Source organism: Oxyura jamaicensis, chromosome 12 (assembly GCF_011077185.1).
Source record: "Oxyura jamaicensis isolate SHBP4307 breed ruddy duck chromosome 12, BPBGC_Ojam_1.0, whole genome shotgun sequence".
Taxonomy (NCBI): domain Eukaryota; kingdom Metazoa; phylum Chordata; class Aves; order Anseriformes; family Anatidae; genus Oxyura; species Oxyura jamaicensis.
In genome coordinates this window covers 17608642-17628977 of record NC_048904.1, presented here as the reverse complement: position 1 = coordinate 17628977, position 20336 = coordinate 17608642, and the positions used below count along the sequence as shown (strand labels likewise).

General features: G+C 46.6%; 1 protein-coding gene across 4 annotated transcripts in view; it reads left to right on the top strand.

The window, feature by feature from the left end:
• Window positions 1-20336, top strand: part of FOXP1 (forkhead box P1) — a 365602-nt gene that overhangs the window by 37942 nt on the left and 307324 nt on the right. For all 4 annotated transcript variants that reach the window (XM_035338132.1, XM_035338123.1, XM_035338131.1 and 1 more), the window contains exon 2: window positions 1262-1389. The gene's annotated coding sequence lies outside the window, so the exon portion shown is untranslated. The remainder of the gene's footprint in view (window positions 1-1261; window positions 1390-20336) is intronic.

Here is a 20336-nt window from a genome sequence, read left to right as displayed (position 1 = left end):
GTTTAGGTTTCTGAACTGTTGTGGTCTCCTTTGAGCCGCGGTAATGCATTCAGCTACGGAGGGGAGAGAGCCCGGGGGGCAGAGAAGAACCTTTCTCTTTTTTTTTTTTTTTTTTTTTTTTGTCTTATGAAATTCCATGCAGTCATTGCTAAGACAGAAGCTTCCAGATGTTCCTCAGGACGGCTGCAGTGGGCTGCCGCAACAATTAACTCCGTGAGGTCAGGTCCTCGCCACCACCAAAACGCTGGTGGCTGTGGCAGGGCTGTGAGCAGCCACCGCGCTGGGGACGCTACGGAGGGAGAGGACTGGGCAGTCAGGGGCTGGAGGTACGCTGTGGCCTCTTAGCCTTCATTTTTTTTTGTTTCCTACACCAGTCCCTCAGGATGCTTTCCTTTGTCACAAAGTTTGTTTTCTCCTTGGAGGTCATTGCTGCAGATCCCCATTGCGCAGAGGCCCTCCCAGGTGCGCGTGGAGGCAGCGAGCGCCCTCCCATTGGAGCTGCTGCTTAAATCCCGGGCGGGCACCGAGTTCGGTATCAGCTTGTAGGCAGCGTGGCTGTTTTGTTGACGGAGAACATATACGTCTCTTTTACAACACCCTTATTAGTAAAGCGGATGTTTAATTTGTGCAGCGACAGCTTCCTCTAAGCTAAGCTTAAACTCAATCTGTGTTACTAATAGCTGGGGAAAAAAAACTACTAATTGGTGCTTCTTAACTGATGTTTGCAAATTTTGCCTTTTCACCCTGAACATCAAATGGTTCTTATATGTGTTTTTCCTTATCTCAGGGGAAAGATTATTGCTAACAAGAGATCCTACATTTTGTTAAGGTTTTATCGGGATGCGGTGAGCGCAGGCAGAGAGTAAATGTTTCAGAAATTCAGACCGTTATATTTTGATAATGCAAAGTAGGTTAAAGTAGCCAAATTTCATGAAACAGTGCGGTGTCTTTGAGCAGAATATGAATTTGGATGGTGACACATTTTGGTATTTAGGATGAACATAAACTTGCCTGTCGGAAGGAGCAAACTGCGAGTCTGAAATAACAGCATCTTTAAAAACCTTGCTTAATACTGTACGTTTCAATTTAATTTAAAGCAAAATAAATCCCACTGTGTGATAACGTTTGATATGTAGAAATATTCCTGTAACGCTCCCCACTCCTCCAGCGCCTGTAACTGCCTTTTATTTTCAAAGGAAAATGGTAGGCTTTGATATGATTCTAACTAAGTGAAGTTTTAAAACATGTTTTTGTCTTTCAGTCTCCTGAGAACATTTTTTCTGAGTGATTCCAGCTTCCAGACACATTTGCCATGATAAGGGTTTCGATCCTTTCCCATATTTGCCCTGAGTCATGAGTGGATATGTGTGATGCCTGCAAGTAAAACTGGTGAGTCACCAAATCCAAGTTTGCAATAACTCTCACTTATTCTTTCTTACAGTCTTTCTTTCCCTCACCCTTTCTTAATGACGGGGATTTTTTGGTTTCTTCTTTGTATTGTCTGTGTTTAAAAGCAAGTCACCACTATCCCTAACCAGCACCAGCCCTCTAAAAGAAAAAAAAAGATCTTGATTGTATTAAAATATCCATGATGTTAAGTATCATCAATACAGAAAAAAATACTCCCTTTCTTTCTTCCCAACATCCCCCCAAGTCCTTGGTGAAGATGGGAGGGCTTCCATAGTGAAACCGGAGTTCAGCGATGCAAAACCGCTGCCCGGGACTGAAGCCTGGCAGACAGACGGGGTTTAAACATGCTTGTGTGTGCAATTCATGTAATGATTAAATATGAATATGGAGAGGCCTCCTCTCCATCATGTGTCAGAGGCTTTGCTCTCAGAGGAGCCATTGCCAACAAATAATTAGCTCCGCCGTTTGCTGCACTTACATCCCAGTGACAAAATGGTGTCACTGGTACACAGGAGAGCCGGCCCTTCACGTGCGCCTGCCCGCGAGGCCTGGCTGCCTTCCTTGCAGGGGAACAAAGGGAGAAACTCTCCGTTAGCCCAGCTAGGCTGCCGTGTGTGGGGGCTTTGTCAGGCCTGAGAGGTGGCACGTCCTCTGTTAATTACAGCCTCCATTTGTCCCTGTCGTTAGCCAGTGGAGCGCCTGTTGGTCCCCTTTGTGCTGCAGCAGGGTGCTTGTACCCATCCTGGCCGTGCCCCGCAGCCTGGCACAGGGACAGTTCCCTTGCCCGCTTCTCCTACCCCTGCTGCTCTTGCACCTCTGCACCTATTTACTAAGTGGGGTGAGAGGAGGGGCAATTATTTCTTCATTAATCAGAAGACAAAGAGGTTGGGGAAAGAGAAACCATCTGACCTTACAAGAGAGTTGGAAGATCTATGTAAGAAGTCTTTAAACACTATGAAACCTGGGTAATTAAATTCCATAGGAAATGAGTGCGCAAATCGTTTTTTCTTTTAAAATAAATTAGTGTTTCTGTTGTATTTCTAATATCCCTCTGTGTGTTAGAAAGTGCATTTCAATTCAGAGATTATAAAAACAGAGAAATTCACACATCAGTGAATTGTGATTTTTTTTTAAGTTTCCATTTTTTTCTTCCTTTTTTTTTTTTTTTTTCCAGAGGTAGCATAATTACCATGTCATTTAGCAAAGATTATAATAGCTGTTCAGTTTTTACCGACTGGTGTAGTAAACAGTTGAATAAACCCATATGGCAGCTCAAAGCCTGCATGCAAGAGAAGGATTCTTACCATTTCCTTTATGTCTGAATCACCAACCTTGCTGATGCGACTAAGATCCCCGAGCAGAGAGCAATCCCAGACTTCTCCAGTGATGCAAGAATTCACTGCTCTGGAGCATGTGAATCAATTGATTTTAATCACGGTGGTTAGCTAATTAATTATTTCTTTGTCCCTGTCACGTATGCGTAGGAAACTTGGGGTTATATATAAAGCACGTGCCTCTATTTAGAGCAGTCTGTGCATATACTTAATACTTCTTTAATAATGGTAAATAATACCTGGAGTCCAAATCTTACTGTTCAAGTCACTGTTAAAGGTCAAGGCCTTGCTGAGCCTGGCATAGGCTAAGTGCAGAAACATAAGGTATTGCAATAGCCTTGTGGCGCTGCCTGTAACGCGACTTGGTGTCGGGTCTCAGCAGCAGCAAATGGAAGGACCGGGGTATTTGGAAGCATCCCTGTGACGTAACAGTCGGAGGTACGGAGCCAGGGCTGACCAGCATGCTGAGGAAAGACAAAGTATTTGAGTTGTGTGCCCTCTGGATACAGTCAGTATTAAAACATAAAAGCAACAAAAAGGATTGTTAACTCCCTCCAAACGCTGGCTTGAACAACACCAAAAAAAGTCTTAGGCTATTCCCCATAAAATTCACTTACTTCCAGTTATCTTAAAATTTTTGTGTCACATAATAGCTTTAAAATATCTCCTGAATGCATTAGATTCTCTAGGTGCTTAAAAATATTGCCAAATAATGCTAGGAAATGAACAAGCGTTGAGCAGTCCCACTGGAAAGGAGCAGTTGGCCAAAACCGGTGCTTATGCTCATCTTAACCCTGATGTATGGGCAGCCCTCTGCCATAATTCTATCAGGAGATGGTAAGTTGCCTAGCAATGTACTGACTGTAGAGGGTACGTGTTCAGCTAATTCAGTTTTTGTTCTCGTTTTCCTTGAGAGTTCAGCTTAAAGGAGTGATCCTTTCTCCGGCTGCAGCAAGTGCCACTTCTCGGTATTCTCTCTCGTTCCCCACTCGAGTGTCCCTGATGATGTCAGGAATTCATTCACAGCCTTGTGCGTTTTAGAAGTTTCCAGCTTATTGAGTAACCAAATGTGGTTTCTGCTGATTGTGTTGACTGAATACGTAGGGCCTTTCGGAGAGGCGAGAGCTTTATTTAAAGCGGAGCATCTAGTTGTATACCATTTTATGGCAGACAAAGGTCATCTAGGGTAAGCAGCCAGAACAGTGAATTGCCTCATTGCAACACCTAGGAAAATGAGACAGAAAGATACGGTAAAAGGCTTTAACAAATTGCTCATCGTTATAAATTTCTAAAGCCCGGGAACTGGTGCTGTGTACGTTTTTAAATTGGAGATAACCATGCTTGTACAATAAATTGACTTAAGAAGGGAACAAATCAAGGTGATGGGGTGGTACTAAAAACCCCGTCGTGCAGCGCGGTGCTGCGCAGGCGAAGCTGCCAGGGCTGCGTGGCTGCCCTGTGCTCCTGCACCGCTCGCTGGGAGCATTTGCACCAGGTTTCCTGGTGCCCTGCTCCTGCCGCAGCGTGCTGGGTGCCGTAGCAGGGGTGCGACAGCGCCTCTGCTCCCGCAGGGATCGTCCCTGGCTACAGCAGGGCTTGGTTCTGCTGAAACTTTTCCTGCCTGGAACTTTGTGCTCTGGGGGGGAGGAGAGAAGAAGCAATTTTAACAATTTAATATACTACATAATATGTTTTATAAGCTGGTGTGAATGCTCCTAAGTATTTTGGTCTTTTTTTCATAACACAATGAACCTAATATTGGTAAAAATACAGATCTTAGCTGCCACCATAAAGAGAGGCTAGATTTAATAAACAGTTATGAATGTTGGCAGCTGCCTATCAGATTGTATAACATCGGCTATAGCACATGAAGACAGTGTCAACTTACATTTTATCTCAGAAGTATTTTCAAAGCATTTATTTTGCTTTCTCTTGAGTCCTTAACCTAATTCAAGTTATATAATTGGCTGAATATTTTTCCACATAGCTAATTGGCTGGGTGCCAGCGTGGAAACCATTGTCTGACTTGATGATGATCAGAAATTAACATGACATTTGCGTGGTGGTAATGGAATACATTAGTAATGTAATTCATGACTGTAAGAAAGAGACCATCATCTCCCACCTCTGATCAGCAGGAGGGGCTGGGAGGATGATGAAATGCTCCCAGCAGGCACCTCACAGCAGTGGCTGGCCAATCTCTATGTCAAATTTAGTTTTAAATTCTTCAGACAAAGCTGTAATGCTTACCAATTAATTACTACAAATGTCAATTAAAAATCTACCAAATAATACAGTAAGATTAAATTTCAATTAAAAAAATTACATTTAACAAGGAAGATACAACATTATTTTAATGAATTCTGCTGAAGGTGACAGTTTATCTAGATATATTTATACCATGTAGGTGGATCTAAATTCATTGGATAACGTTAACCATGTTACTCCGTATACTTATTAGTTTCGAAAATTATTTCCACTTGGGCTGTGTCCTGGAGGAGATGGGGCATCAAGGGGCATTTCTCGTCACCGGGATGAAGGGGAATTTCACGCCTTTTAAGTACAAATACATTCCTCATACCTAAAATGAGGGCTTTGTTGTAGACTTCTACACCGGCGGAATTAGCGGCGTTTTTCATTGCTTGGCATTTATGAAACTGAATGTAGAGTTTTTGTTGTGGTGGTAGAACAAGCCGTAACTTTGCTGTAAATGTGATGATTTACTCAGGACAATTTTTCAAGTAATCCGTTTTGCCATACGAACAATATCCATTATCCCAGTAAATCACTTAACAGGCGAAGATTTTGCTGTGCGAAGGTGGTGAACTGCAAGTCCTGAGCAGAGCTTTTATCTGCAAGGCTTCGCCCTGGCTTACGCTTAAATTAAATCTCCTAGTTGCTACTACGGATGCGTAAAGATCTGTTTTGAACCTGGAGCGGCGCAGCAGATGTCACACTGCGATGGAGCTGGGAGCCTGCGTGTGCAACAGCGGCACCTCGGATCCAGGGTGTTACCCCTGCAAAGTGGCTCTTGTAGCTGGAGTTCTTTGTTGTGGGGTTTGTTTTTATCCAGCAGGTCAGTTCCTAGGGGCTGGAGGTAGAAATGGCAGTGCTCTGGGAGCTGCTGGGCAGGGGAGAGCCTGCTGGTGTGCGTGCGGGCAGAGCCGGGCTGTGCAAGCAGCTCTCCCCGTGGTGTTAAAGCACTGTTGAGCCAAGGCTTCTAAATATCATTTGAAGAACTACTTTCTCAGCTTCCTTGATTTTTATTTTTTTCCATGAGCTTTTATTATGTTTTCACACCATCGTGTCAAAAATAGGTAAGAGGGAAGGCATAATTGAGGAAACAGATTTTGTGTGTCAAGCCAGCACTGAGAAAACGCACTCCCAGGGACCAGGAGGCTCCTTCTCCTTGCCATTGCTGTGTCTGCGGCCGTATATTTCAGCAGGTTTAAGTGTAAAATAAAAAAACAAACACAGAGACAGAAAAGCCAGAAACTACTAATGGCAGGTTAAAGTATTGATAGCTGCTTAGTAGACGGGCTTTGGTACCTTGTAGGTGTTCCAGCCTTGCCTATCGGTGGGTAAATGCAAGTAGCACGATCTCTGCCTCGCTGTTGTTCAGGTACCTTTGGGTATTGGTAACAGCTTTACAGGATCATTCCTGCTTCTTGCTATTATCTGATAAAGCTATAATCAGCAGGAGATGGGAGACAGCCTTTTTTTTTTTTTTTCCCATAAAGGCCTCAGGAAATGGATGCTGTGGAAGTGTAAGAGCAGCTGAAATGTTTTCTCACCAGTCCTCACAGACAGCAAGGTGATGGAGAGAAAGGTAGAGCAAGGCAGACTCATTTCCTCACCAGCAGCCAGAAAGCTTTAAATAAAGAGGCAGGGAGGGAAGAGTGGGAATGCTAACGTCTTTCTACCAGGAGATAATGGTGCAAGGAGGTTGTGGCTTTGGGGCACCCACTGGTCAGGCAATTAGGTGGGAGCTGGAGCTGCTGCTCTTAAAAACCTATCTTTCCAGGGGCTTTCAGCTCTGCACAGGACCAGCCATTTTCTGATTTGAGCCCTGGGATGAAGCTTTTGCTCCAGTTGTTGTCCAAGAAGTGGTGTGTGTGGTACTGCAGGAGCTGAGCACCTCCATACCACAAGCACTGGTGTGGTGGGGTGTCCTCCTGAAGGCTGTGCCCACCCAGAGCCCCCAGTGTGGTGGTTGATCTCCTCGGGGTGTCCTCATGCAGCTTGTGCCCATCCAGAGCCCCCGGCGTGGTGTTTGGTCTCCTCACGAGTTCTTACAGGTGGATTTCTGCCTTTGGCAGGGAAAGGCTTTTCTCTTTCTGCGAGAGTTGGCCAGACATCTTGAAGGAAGAGTGTCTTTGACTTTGGAAGAAATATTTATCTCTCTTAGTCTTTTCCTTTTCCTTAGTGTGAAGTTATGTCAGCTACATTACTCTGAGGGAACGCTGAGCTGGGGGAGGATACTTTAATAAGCTGCCCTCTTGCTGCCAGTTTATTCCAAGCTTTCAGCCGCTGATTTACATCCCATCTGAAGTAAAAATACCCAGACTTCAGTAGTTTGTTTACCTCAGCGTATATCACTGTGGGGCGACCCGAGGAGCTGTAAGAACTGCTCTGGCTGTGACATTTGCACGAGCCGCGAGGAAAGGTGAGAGCCGACAGGCGCCGCGCGCCGTGAAAAGGCAACAGGGTTTATTAAGTCTTCCTCGTACCGTGGTTTATAGTATTTAGACGAAAGCAAACATCTCCAGGGAGGGCTTAGGAAATGAGAGGCTGGAAGAGCTCTCCCAGCTGATGGCAGGTCCCGGCCTCTCGAGGAAGGGGCAGGAGGCCACCCGCCGGGCAGGCCCGCAGGGGTGTCCCGAGGAGCTGCCGCGGCCCAGGACGTGGACGTGAAGCACTTGCGTAGGACGAAGCCATCATCCTGTCATCGTGGTAATGCTCCCGGGGAGACAGCCTGAAATACTCTTTGTCTTCATTAATGCTCCTTCCCAGCAGAGCCTTAAGAGATCATCCTCTCTTTCAGATATACAAGGAAACTGAATGCAGAGTTGTTTGTCAAGAAAATCCCATTTCTGTACGGCGGCCGTAAAACCCCAGATGCTGAGCGTACGGGGAGGCCGCTCTGTCATCAGCCGGCGGAGGGGAGAGTTGACAATAAAAGCCAGGGGTAACTCCCTTCTGACAGGGGTGTGGTGGCTGTGTCTTCAAACGGCGTCAGGAGCCTGCCATGCCAAGCCTTCAGGGATGTTGTTCTCACGAGCTAGGTAACAGATAAGTCTGAGCAAGGATACACATACGAAAGGAAGACCTTTGCTCTAGGAAAATATCCATCACTGCTTTTAACAGCACAGTTCGGGATCGCAGTGCGGAGCGTCTGAAGCGTTCTGGGTCCTTTTGTTGCGAAGGAGGCGCCGCGGGACCAGGGCTGCTCTTGAAGTCTCGCAAGCATTCAATATCCCATTGACTGCGGGGCAGCAGGATGTGACCGCTGCAGAGAGAAAGGCGGCGTTCGGGGGCTTTATGCTTATTGTTTTCAGCGGAGCTGTACTGGAACCAATAAAGTCAGTGCCACCACCGCTTTGAGAAAAAGTGGCTACAGCTGAGAAAGAGAGAGGCAAAATTATGAATTAAAAAACCCAATGCCAAACCCATTATTTTGCTCTTGAAAAAAACATCTTAACTTTCCTGCCTTTTTTTTTTGTTCCACATGGAGTGAATCTTTGGGATACTAATGTTCCACTGTCATGTTTGTTTAAAAATTGTTTTGACAATGCTTTTCTGGGGTCAAATCCTGAAGTTTCTCTCCATGTGTTTCAGCTAGGCAAAACTCCCAGCGTCTCAACAGGGGCTTTCCCAACAGAGGGGAAGACCAATACTTCTCGATTTAATTGGGAATTTCATCTGAAGCAACAAAAGAGAGGCCCAGATTTTGAGTTTTTGGATTTTGTTTTTTAAGTACCACAGAATGGTGTCCAGCTGAACAGCAGCACGACCGTACGTGGGCTGCCTCTCGCCGTGGGTCCAGCAGGCAGAGCCCTCACCTGCACCCTGCCCTCAGTGCTCTGGGGTCTTTGGCCTTCACCTGGGATTTCCAGGCTTTTGTGGGTTTAATTCCAGCCTTAATACTGCTTCAGTGTAATGTTTTTGTGGTTTAATGTTCTTGGAGTTTTTTTACAGTGTTTCTTTTAAATTCTGTCACTGAAGTGTATGAGAGTTGACAAGTGTAAATATGTAGTTAGACAATTTCAAAAGTGTATTATTTACTGATCGACCATAATGGCTCCAAAGGAGCCATTATACTCAATCATATCATGTCAGTCTGTGGCACTTATTATGATGGTAATATGGATATGCATATTATATTTTTTTTAAAGCAAGAGAAGCGTTATTGTGCATGTGTAAAAGCTGTTTTTAATTGTCAGTAATGCTCTGAGCTTTTTTTGATACCAAGATTTTAAACCACCTATGGCTACCAGCCTACAAAGCGTGGTAGCAGAGATCTGCGTTGATGTGCAGATGAAAAAAGCCATGCCTGGAATTTACAGCAATGTGACTGTGCGTGTCCTTAATGTGGCTCTTTTATGGCTTTATTAGATCCGAGGGCAACCTAGAACCCTAACCTGAGAGCTTGGCAGGTAAAAGCTTTCCGTTTTATCTCTGCAGCTTTCATCTGCTCCTGTAAGCTCTTTCCCTGACTTCCTAATTGTGTTTGTGACATTAGCAAATGGCTGGTCTGAAAATACCGTGCAGTGTAAGTCATGTTAATTCGGTGATCTTTTTTTAAGGTGTCACAGAAGATGTCTTTTTGTAGCGCTGGGGTAGAGAAAGGAGGAGAGAAGGCAGAATGAGAACATCGAACCGTATAAAATAAAAGAAAGAGACAAGCAGAGAGCTGGGAGTGCTAAATATGCTGCAGCCTTTCGGTAGAGCTGGTTTCCGTTGAGAAAGAGGTAGGAGATAGCGAGCGGTAGCTCACTTGCTAGAAAATGTCCACGAGGCTTGTTGCGGAGAAGGGAGGACAGCTCTGGTTGTAAGGGCTGGATGCGGGGAGCTGAGGTGCGAATCTGGCATGGGGCACGGCAAATCAATTGCGGAGCAATAATTAGAGAGAGGAGGAGGAATCAGAAGTGTTTCCCAACTTAGAAACGAGGATGTGACTGGCTCTAGCTGTTGCTACTCGGAGGTAGGAAAGGAATAAAGGAATCTGACTGCGCTGGGCAAAGTCCTTGCTGCAGAAGGCACAACCAAGGTGACATCCACGTTGTGGATGGGGCACAGGAGAGAACCCAGCGTGACCAAGGAGCGATGGACTGCACCAGGGCAGTGTCACGTCGGCAGGAGCTGTGAGGTTGGCCTGGGCTCTGAGTCCTCCCTGGAGGTGGGAGAAGTTCTCCCTGACGTGGGGCTTGTGCAGAGAGGTCCTGGCTATTAGTGCTTTTATTTCTGTTGCAAAGCCTCAAAGCAGATGACTGCTTTGTCTTTCCTATTCAGGCTTCAGCACTAGTTCTGCTTTGTTGCTCTGTTATCAGAGGAGTTATTTACACTGCTGTGAATGAAATTGGGCTAATTACTGGACAGCTGTTTTTCCCCCTTATTCTAAAGAACCTTCCACTGGAAATGCATTTTGCTTTAAATATGGGCAAATTAGCCATAAGATGCTAGAACAAGCCAGTTTTGAGTAGTTCAGGGGTGGAAGGACACGTACACGTGATTTTGCAGATGATGAACCAATAAAAGATTTCCTTGCAACAGTTTCTAAAAGAATAGAAGTAGCAAGGACTCATAGCCATTTTTGCATTAATTCTAACTTGTCTCTTTCTAGAATTGTATTAAAAACAATTGTCCTCTTTTGAAATACTGAACAAGAAGCATAAAAGCGAGTAAATACCCTTTGACTGTTCCTGTCCTTGACCTACATAAACAACTGTATTCAGGCTCAGGACTGAGCCTTTTATTTGTGAAAAGACGAGGGAAGGTTAAGCTTAATTATTTCTTTTGAGATGCTTCTTATTGAGCAAAGTTAGTTGTTGGAGTCTCATCAGCTAAAATGTGAAATATCGGGGATATTTCTGCTGGCACCGTTAATTTAATACTCCTAATAAATTGTGTAACTGCTCATTTGTGTAAGAGGATGGGGTTTATGAAGCTGCAGTGCATTTGTACGCACACACGCACTAGCACACAACACTTGTTGATGATTCAGAGCAGGAGTAGAGTAATTCAGATCTTGGACTGCCTCACGTGTGATTGGCTTCCTTTCTGGGGGACTTATTTTAGGGAAAAATCAATGTCAACTGAAAAACATTCCATTCTGAAAAGACAAAAATTCCCCTACTTGTGAAAATGTGTCTTGGCAGCTGATTTAACTTATGATACAAGATTTAACACTTTTCACTAAACATGAATATTTACCATGGCAACAGCTACGTTACGGGCCACATGTTGGAGACTTGCACATTGTTGCAGAAACTTGTAACTCGCCGCATTTAGACAAGCCCTTGTTTCCTCTGGCAGGAGGAACCCGGCGTGCCCGGACCTCCTCTGCGGCCAGCATCCCTCCGCGGGGCACCGAACCCGTGCGGGGCTCTGGCATCCTCAGGCTGCTCTGCCCCTGTGCTACCGCCTTGGCTCCTTGTCACCTCTCATTTGCCGTGCGAGTCGTTTTCCAGGCGACGTTAATTGAATCACACTCGTCAGGGGCTTGGTGGAAGCGTGAGGATGAGGACAGAGCCCTGGCAGCTGCCATCCCCAGCTGGAAGCACGGAGCCACGCGCGGGAAGGGGCCGGGGCTGCCCCGACGTGCTGGAGGTGATGTGCTGGTCTGCTGAGCCGCACGAGCTGCGTGGTGTTGGAGCGGTGGGAAGAGAAAGCGTAGCTGGGCTGCGGATACCTTAAATGGAGCAGTTTCATTTTACTTATTTGTACAAGTGAGGAGGAATATAAATTCTCTCGCTTTGGGTTGAAGCTAGCACAGGGTCAGGCAGAAAACCCTTCTCCCAGAGATAAAAACCCCGTGTTAAGATGTTTGCTGCACCTTGAGGTATCAGGTCTTGGCCACAGTTAAGGAAAAACAACTGACCTGTAGGGGTTCAGACCTTCCTCCTTCTGTGCCCTGCGGGGAGCTCTGTCCTTTCCCTTTCACTTAGAGCACAGCAACTCAAAAGGGAACGTAGCTATTGAGTTGAGCGTGTGAGCAGGACCCTAACGTGCCCCAGGAGGGACCCCTGTGCGGTAGGAAGGGAAGGCGAGTCGCTCCTCGGCAGGGCTGGGTGCCCTGGCATGGTGTGCTCCTTGTGCCCGCGCTCCCGGTGCCACTCAGGTTGAGTTTTGGCCTTTGCTCTGTGCAAATTTGCCAAGCTGTGTTGATGTGCAGATGCAAAACTTAAAGAATTCGCTTCTCTTTTTAGCGTGGCGCCTTTGAAAGGTGTTGTGTTTGTTTCCATTTTGTGTTAAATTAAAACCAAGCGGCTGAACTTTGTAGGTTTAATCCTGTACAAATACACCCGTGTTTAAATCCTTTCAGCCTGTGTGCGTGTGTCTAAGACAAAAGCAACGAGTGGGACCTCTGATTTTTGTTTTACTCGAATCAAATATCCCATTGGGATTTCAATTACAAGTGAACGTTACACTTGTTTGTTACTAAGGTGACTACGGTGTCAAGGTTATGTGGATGTTGTACTATTATAAATGCAAAGATAATGCAAAAAAGAAAAATAGTTGTGTTGGCTAAAATCATCCCATTGCTGTAGCATAAAGTTGCACACTGTCCTACATTTCAATTCTCGTTCTATTAAATTACCTGTTTAATAATTTGAATCCAGTGTTATTTTTATATTATATTGCAAATGTGTGACTGTGAGGTTATTTTTAAGATATATTTATTAAGGGAATGAATACAATAAGACAAGTCATTGCAGCCCACATACAGTTCCTTGACTTCTCATTTTATGATGTTTCAATTGCATATGATTACTGAATGTAAGTTTTAACTTTTATGGGGGTTCATTACAGATGCAGCTGTGTAGAGAGAAATTCAATAGAAATTTGATATTTTTTTTAAAGCTTTAAAAGTGTAGTGAGATGGAGCGACTTGATGGAATATAGCTCCAGGCTTCCTGCTCTGAGCTTGGATTCACTCTTGCGGGGTCTTCAAGGACTTAGCTGGGCTTCTCTGGGAATTTGCCTGTTGCTGATGGTGGGGAGAGGAAGGGCACCAGCAAGAGGTCTGTGTGTTTGGGGGGCAGGAGGCCGCTGCATCTCAGAGCAAGGGCGTTTGCCTTCGCTGGGCAGGACGCAGAGAAGAGGTGCTGGCCACGGTCGGGGCAAGGACGGGATGAAAATCAACGTCCTGGTGGAGAGATGCAGTTTCAGTGAAGCTGTGGTGTTCGCTTCTGATTGAGATTCTGAGTCAAATGAGCTCCCAAAAAAACAATACTGAAAACAATCTTAGCGAGCAAGCGCTGAGAAAATAAATTTGGGGGCACGCTTAAAGGAATGGTTGTGGTAAATGAGTAAGTCTACCCTGCAGTTAAATGCTGCAGTGCTTCATGTGAATGCTAAACAGGATCATAGCACATCGAGTGTAGTTTAGTTGAACAATTTATTGGCATAATGTGTTTGTTTTTAGCATATAGGAATGTAAACTTATATAACCGAATGATCATGTCTCCTTGTAGTGAGGAACCCTCACATTAAAAACTGTGACATTAGCTGTTCGTAGAAAACCTGTTTCAGATTATAGGCTATTTATTTCCAAACATCAACTTCCCGTAAGGCTGCAAACCGAAATCCAGAGCGAAGGCGTACTTCTCAGGGCGTGCGAAGGGGAAGCACTTCTGTCCTCGAGTTTTACTCACTGGTTCTCAGCCTGTGACGTGCTGGTGCAGGGCTCTGCTGGCTCCGGCCGTATCCCGGCCCTGCTCTTGAGGCTGTGGTGCAGCTGCTCACGTGTGGCTCAGTGCCAGGTAAGCCTCTCCTTCCACTTCTCTTGCAGGAGTCTCTCTGGCAGCCCCAGCAGCACGTGGGTATCCTCTTAGCATGGCTCTCTTGGTTTTCCTTGTGGTTAGCCCAGGAGTTCCTATACAGTGTTGTTGTCTTGCCTGCGTGAAACCTGCTGAACAAAAGGGAAGCAGAAGCAGTGGTTGGGGGACAGCATCCCTCTGCTTTGGTTTTTAATTGGGAGTTCCTCGTTTGGGCTGAGGTCCCTGGATGTGCGAGTGCACGTGTGTGGAGCTGTCACAGCGGGTGGCACTGCCCACATCACGGGCTGCGGGCCCTGTGCCCCTCGGGCTCGCTGCCTCCCGAAGGGAAGGAGGATGGCAGCTGACCTAAATGCAGGGCTTCCAAAACCTTTTCCCCGGGGATGAAAGCAGCTGCCGTGCGTGGCATCCTTACCTGCTTCAACTAAGTACTGGGCACGGCTCCTCTGGGTAGTGGCGAGCCTTGTGGGTGGAGGAGCAGGGTTTGCCTTGGCCCACAGCGTGGGCGCTCAGCCTGGGGGGCGGCACCGCAGCAGGAAAATGTGCTACAGGAATACAGCAGGGCTGCCCTCACCGCATCGTCCCCAGGGAAATGGTTTTCCTGGGCTGTGCCACCTCCCACAACAAGAAAAAACAGATGAAAAGCAATGAAGCACACAATTACATAATGAAAAACAATAAAAGGCGTCTTCCAATATGTACTACTAGTGACCAGATGACTTTATAATAAAAACTAAATGTGATTGCATTTCTAGGTATTGTGCAGTGAGCTAAACTCCAGGGAAGAGGGAAGAACAACTTAGGAGGAGAAGACTTCTTGTTTAATATAAACCTCAGACTTCGAAATGACACATAGCAGGGAATAAATGTCCATCATCTATCAAATGAGGTTTGAGCGGTTTAGGTCACACTAGACAAACACTTCTCACCCTAAAACCTCCTTTTCATCTTCATTCATCAACAACACCTTAAGCTGGTGCCCCTCTTCTCTTCTCGCTCTCTCAAAAATAATAATCTGCTTGATGCCTACAAATCACTGGTGGCTGGCAGTCATTAGGCGGGTTATGAGCTGTGGTTGCGGCTGCTCCCGTCGGCTCTGCCTGCTGCAGGCCCTGCTCCTCCTGCTCCTCCTGCCGTCCCCGAGGAGCGGGTGGGAGGCTGGGCAGGGCTGCACCGCAGCAGGGCTGCTGTGGCCCAAACCCAGCCTGAAGACGGGGAGTGAACACCTCCTCTGGGGATGTTGTTGCGTGTGTGAGTCTAAATAGGCAGGTTTGGAGCTTTGAAACAGAAAGGGAAACCTTTGTGGCCAGGCTGGAGAGGTTTCTTCTCATCCCTTCAGATGCTTCTCAGCATGGCCAGGGCTGCCCCGGAGGGAGCTCAGTCCCAGGAGCCTCCCTTTAATTTGTTTTTGTAGTCTGCAGGCTGCACGGCATCGCCGTGCCTCGTGAGTTCTTCCTGCCTCCTCTGAGCTCCTCGCCTGCGCTGTGCACGAGCCGCTCAATCCTGGTAGGAAGCTGCCTCTCTTACGCTAATCCTCATCCAATAACTCCTAATTTTTATTCTTATCCTTTTCTAATTTATGGTATTCCTCTTGGATTAACTTCCCGTGGTACATTTTTTTTTTCCCCATTGCACTGCTTGTTTGTTGCTTTCTCACTGGTTCTTTTTTTCTTTCAAAGATACTTTTCTGGCTCCAGCCCCAGCTGCCTGGAAGTGATTTGTGCAGCAGTGCAGTCCTCTGGTTTTCAAAGGCCACAGACTTTTCCTTCGTTTTCTGCCTTTCTTCTTCTCGCTGTCATTCTGGGAAACAACCTGACAGACACGGCTCCTTCACAGCCTCCAATTAACGTTAATCTGTGTGATTGAAATGGGCTTGTTTAGCAAAAAAAGATCTGTTTGAAGGTAGAATTTTGTTGGAGTGGAAATTTCTGTGAAGCTGGAAATGAGCTCGTGGGGACGGCACAGCATCTCTTCGTGCTCAGACTTGGGGAGAGAAGTCAACGTCTTAATTGCAATGTAAAGTTGATTTTTCCCCCACTTTCATCTTAAACATCGCTTAGCTTTGTTCTAATTTGGGGGTTTGGAGGATTTCACCATCCATTGCGATAAGGACCGGCATCGGGGGGGTTGGGGTCTGCCACCCACCCATCACTGGCGTTTGGAAGTATTTTGAAGCTCAGTCTGGGTGTCGTTACCCTTCCCAGTTTGGCACAGCGATGAAAACGATGAGGGTGCAGGTTGCTGTGGGGCTCCCCGCGCCTGGCAGGTGGGGACTGGCAGAGCAGCATCCTAATTAACTGGGGAGGGAGGGTTCACCCGCCTGCGGGAACCGGTCACACATCAGGGAGTATCGCGAGGGAAGCCAATTTCCTACCCCAATACCTTCCTCTTTTCCACTTCTCTCCTTCACAGTTTGAAAACCGTAAATCACTTGATTTGAAATGTATTTAAGGAGAAGAATATTTTTCCCTGCATTCCCACTTAATGCTTTGTAGCGAGTACAGTTAGGATCAGTCAGGTGCTAAAGCACGAGAAATCTTCCTCTTCGATACCGTGTCCTCAGTGCAGGCTCCTTCCTCCTTTACTCAGTTCTTAGATGGTAATCCCGAGTTCTTGGATGCTGCTCCTTCTGCCACCGAAAGAAAATGCAAAGCAGGGCATTTTAATATTATTAATAATGAATGTTTACATAATTAGCTCAATTACTTTGTTTGGTTTGACATTTTGTCATTGTGGACCTGTCTTCCTCCCTTTTGAAGTATGCTAGAAGCGATGGGAAGTGCAGGGTGGTGCCGCAGTCCTGCCCGTGCGGACCGGGGGCTCTCCCCATCTGCCCCTCTCCATCTCACAGCACCGGCTGCCCCTTGCACTCACCAGCCCTCATCCTTACCCTGTACTCACAGCAACGCTTATTCAAACCTTGTCTTCGAGAAATGATACCTCTAACAGCCCCCCCAAATACATTTCTCATGTAGGATGAAGAACATGCTTTTTACCTACGATCCTTCATGCCTGCACGAGAAAAGGTCATTTACTGGTCTAGAAATTCTTTGTGAATCACCACTACCTCGTCAGGCGAGGTATTCATCCCGTCCGTAATTGCTGTTGTCTGACATGTTTAGTTTATAGATTTTGGGTGTGTGTGGTTAGGAAAAATACTGCAAAGATGCTTTTTGGCCAAAAAGAGGAAGCTAGTGCGGAGGTTCTGGTGATACTGCAAAAAAAACGAAGATGGTTTTGTTGGTGGTGTTTTTTCTTAAAAGAAAAAAAAAACACAAGGGTAATTGTGTTAAACAGCAGGGTGCCACTGAACGATGGAGAAGCTGAAGGAATGGTTTGTTCTCCTGTTATGTCCCTGCTTGGGCTTTCTCATTCTTGCTCCTCTGTTTCTTCTGAAAGGCCCTGCAGCCTCCAGATAACAGAAATTAAATTAGTATTGATATAACATTAGACACTCCTATTAATATTGACAGCCTGTCGATACTGTTGTGCTACTTTTGTAATACGGGATGTTAACGGATAATACTTTAAATAAAAACACACTAATCTTATAATCACTGAACATGCAGCGGGGTCTCGGCTCAGCTCTCGCCTCCTCCGAGCTCCCCCATCCTCGTGTTGGGCCACGCTCGCATGCCTGCAGCTCCCGCGCCCCGAACACCAGCATCCTTTTGCCGGTGTCCCCTTGGGATGTGCTTGGTGTGGGGCGGGATGGTGCCTTTGTCACGGGCTGCCCTGTTGTGGTCTCACCTCCTGCGGTGCAGGCTCTCAGAGGCGGCAGGGAGGGGTGCTGTGCAATAGTGGCAAGGCTTCATCCCCAGCTTTTTTGTCTTCTGGGCTGTTTTTCTCCCTCCTTTCCACACCGGAGCTGTATGGAGGCCTCTAGGGCTGGGGATGGGTACAGACCTGCCTGGTCCCAAAGCAGCGGGGATTTCCCGCTGGTGTTTCTCATGGTGCTGCCCACCCCGGGGTGTGTGTCCACATGCTGTTGATGGAGTCCTGTTGAATATCACTTGCTTTCTCCGGGGACAGAAGGCTTTTGTCTCAAAGGTGCCGCTTTGGGAAAGGGGACGTGCTGGTGGATGAGAAGTGAGAAGCCACCAAGGAGCACGGGCAGGAGCGGCAGCGTCCGTACGTAATTCCCAGGGAGCAAGGGGTGTTTGCTGAGGTTGTGCCAGTTTGCTGAGAGGAAAGAGAAAAAAATGTCTTAACGATGTTGGTTTGGGAAGTTTGGTGCTGGAAGCCTTGAAGGGTGTCTCCAAGTTCTGGATGCCAGCGAGCAAGCCATAAGATTGCTGTCAGACTGTGCTCTCTGGGCACGCGTGGGGTGAGAATATGTGGGATCGAAGTGGCGCCCTTGCTTGTCTTGGCACTCAGCTCACGTTAGCAGCCACACATTTCTTATGAACTTTTTATCTTTTAAGTCTATCATGAAAATCACCATGTTCATCAGAGCTCAAGTTATTTGTTAAATGGTGTAAAAAACATGCATTAAACAATAATGATTACTTTGGTAAACACAGATGTCTTTGTATTATGCAGTGGGTTTTGTACGCGAATTTGTACACGTCTGTGAAGCGGGATTTGCCATCTACCTTGAAAAATGGGAAACACAATCCATGCTAATTGCTTCTCCCTTAGCCCCCCGCTCCACCTGCTGTGCTGCTGCAATCTGGTGATGCAGCGCTGAAGTCTGCGGCGCACGAGGCCGGCGGCGAGCAGGTTGGTGCTTGCAGATGTGTGCCCGCTGTACGAGGTGGTAGGCGACAGCCCGGACTTCTGCCTCGCCGTTGCCTAATCAGGAGGGTATTCTGAAAAGGGGGAGGGAAAACCCTTTATCTCGCTGAAAACCATCTAGCGACGATCGGTTATTCACCGCGTTATTAATGCTTATTTGGACGTTGCTTGGACTGCTGGATTAAACAGCTTTCCCGTTATGTATTGAATAAAATGAAATACATGTCACAACAGCAGTGCTGTGATGATGACAACCGTCCTTGGCTGTGCATCTCATTAGAAAGATATACATTTCTCTTTGTTGTGCATCTGTGAATGACAGAAGTTGACAAACATCTCTTAAGAAGTTGCTGTTTGGAGAAAGTTGCGTTTATGGCACAGAAACCAAGAAGAAAGTGATTGTTACAAAGGTAAATAACTATTTTACACAGGCGCTTTACAAACCGCCCTCCTCTGCTATAGTATTTACTTTATTATTGCATTTACGTTGCAGGAGATCCTCATCTGGATCACTTACTCGTATAAAGAAGTCCCCAAGGGTTCAAAGTTCAGTTTGTATTGAAACTCGCACTTGAAACGGGATTAAACCCCTTGTATTTCACAGCTTTATCAACTGAATCGATTCTCCAGATGTACCGCCCTAACTCCCAGGGGACAGCCGGATTTTTCCATAATGTTGTTTTTTGGGGGCAAAGCGTTATTAGCTTTGACAGAGGAAAGATCCTCGGGAGGAAAAGCAGCAGCACGGGGCTCGGCTGGCTGTCAGCGGGAGAGCGACTCGGTACTGTACAACACCCATTTTCTAGATGTGGGGTCCGTTGCCATAATTTCTGCCCATCAGCCTGCATTTCTGAAGGCTGCCGGTGTTGGCCCACTTCGTTGTTTGCCCAGCTTCAGAGCAGGGGCAATGACTTGGTGGTGGCGTGCCCTACCTTGGGGATCTTCAGGCCTTTATGGGGTGAGCTGAGGAGCAACAAGAAGCTCCAGATTTAGTTATTTTTAAGGGTATTTTTCGAAGTTGAGAATGAAGACGAGCACCATTGTGGCGAAAATGGTTTCTGCCTATTCACGATGAATCAGAAAAGCAGACGAGGCACATCCAGCTCCATTTGCATGACTCCGCTGACTGCATAGGCGTTGTACAGGCGCCGAGGCGGTGCGGTGTTGACCCACAGAAACCTGAGAACACAATTGAGAAACCAGTGGGAAGAGGCAAGCGTGGACTTGCTGCGGGGAGTCGAGGAGGGCAGGAAGGAGGCCGGCCTCCCCTTTTCCCACCGTCCCGTCTCCTCCACCGCCGGCTGAAATCAGCCCCCCCGGGCACGCGGAGCCGTGGCTGGTGCTGGCCCCCGGCCTGGGGCGTGGTTGGTGATGCACGGGTTGTTGGATTTTTATTATTATTATTATCTTTTTTTTTTTTTTTCTCATCTAAAGCCATTCACCTTCCAGCATGCTGGAGCTGAGAACACAGAAGTTGTCATCTGGGGAAAAGTCTGTATGCAAGGAGTTCTGGCTTATGCTCACCCCGTATCTGAAATTGTTGTACTTCTGTTAGAAGTAACACCTCAAATTGCCACTTAACCTTGCAGGCGCTCTGTTCAGGCCCTGCTTCTGATTGCGGCAGCTGGGGTGGAGTTTCCTTTGGGAATTCAAGGAGTAGGAAGTGTTGTTTGTAGTTTTTTTTGTTGGTTTTTTTTTGCTGACTGGTGCTAATGTGTAGGTGGGGATGTGCTGCTGTTTTTGTAATGCTTTTATTGTTTATGGAATTGTTAGTTAATTGATGGTAACAATGCCTGGAGCCTGGGAGAGGTATTCTTTTATGTTTGCTCAAATCAGAACAAGTAAATAATTTTAT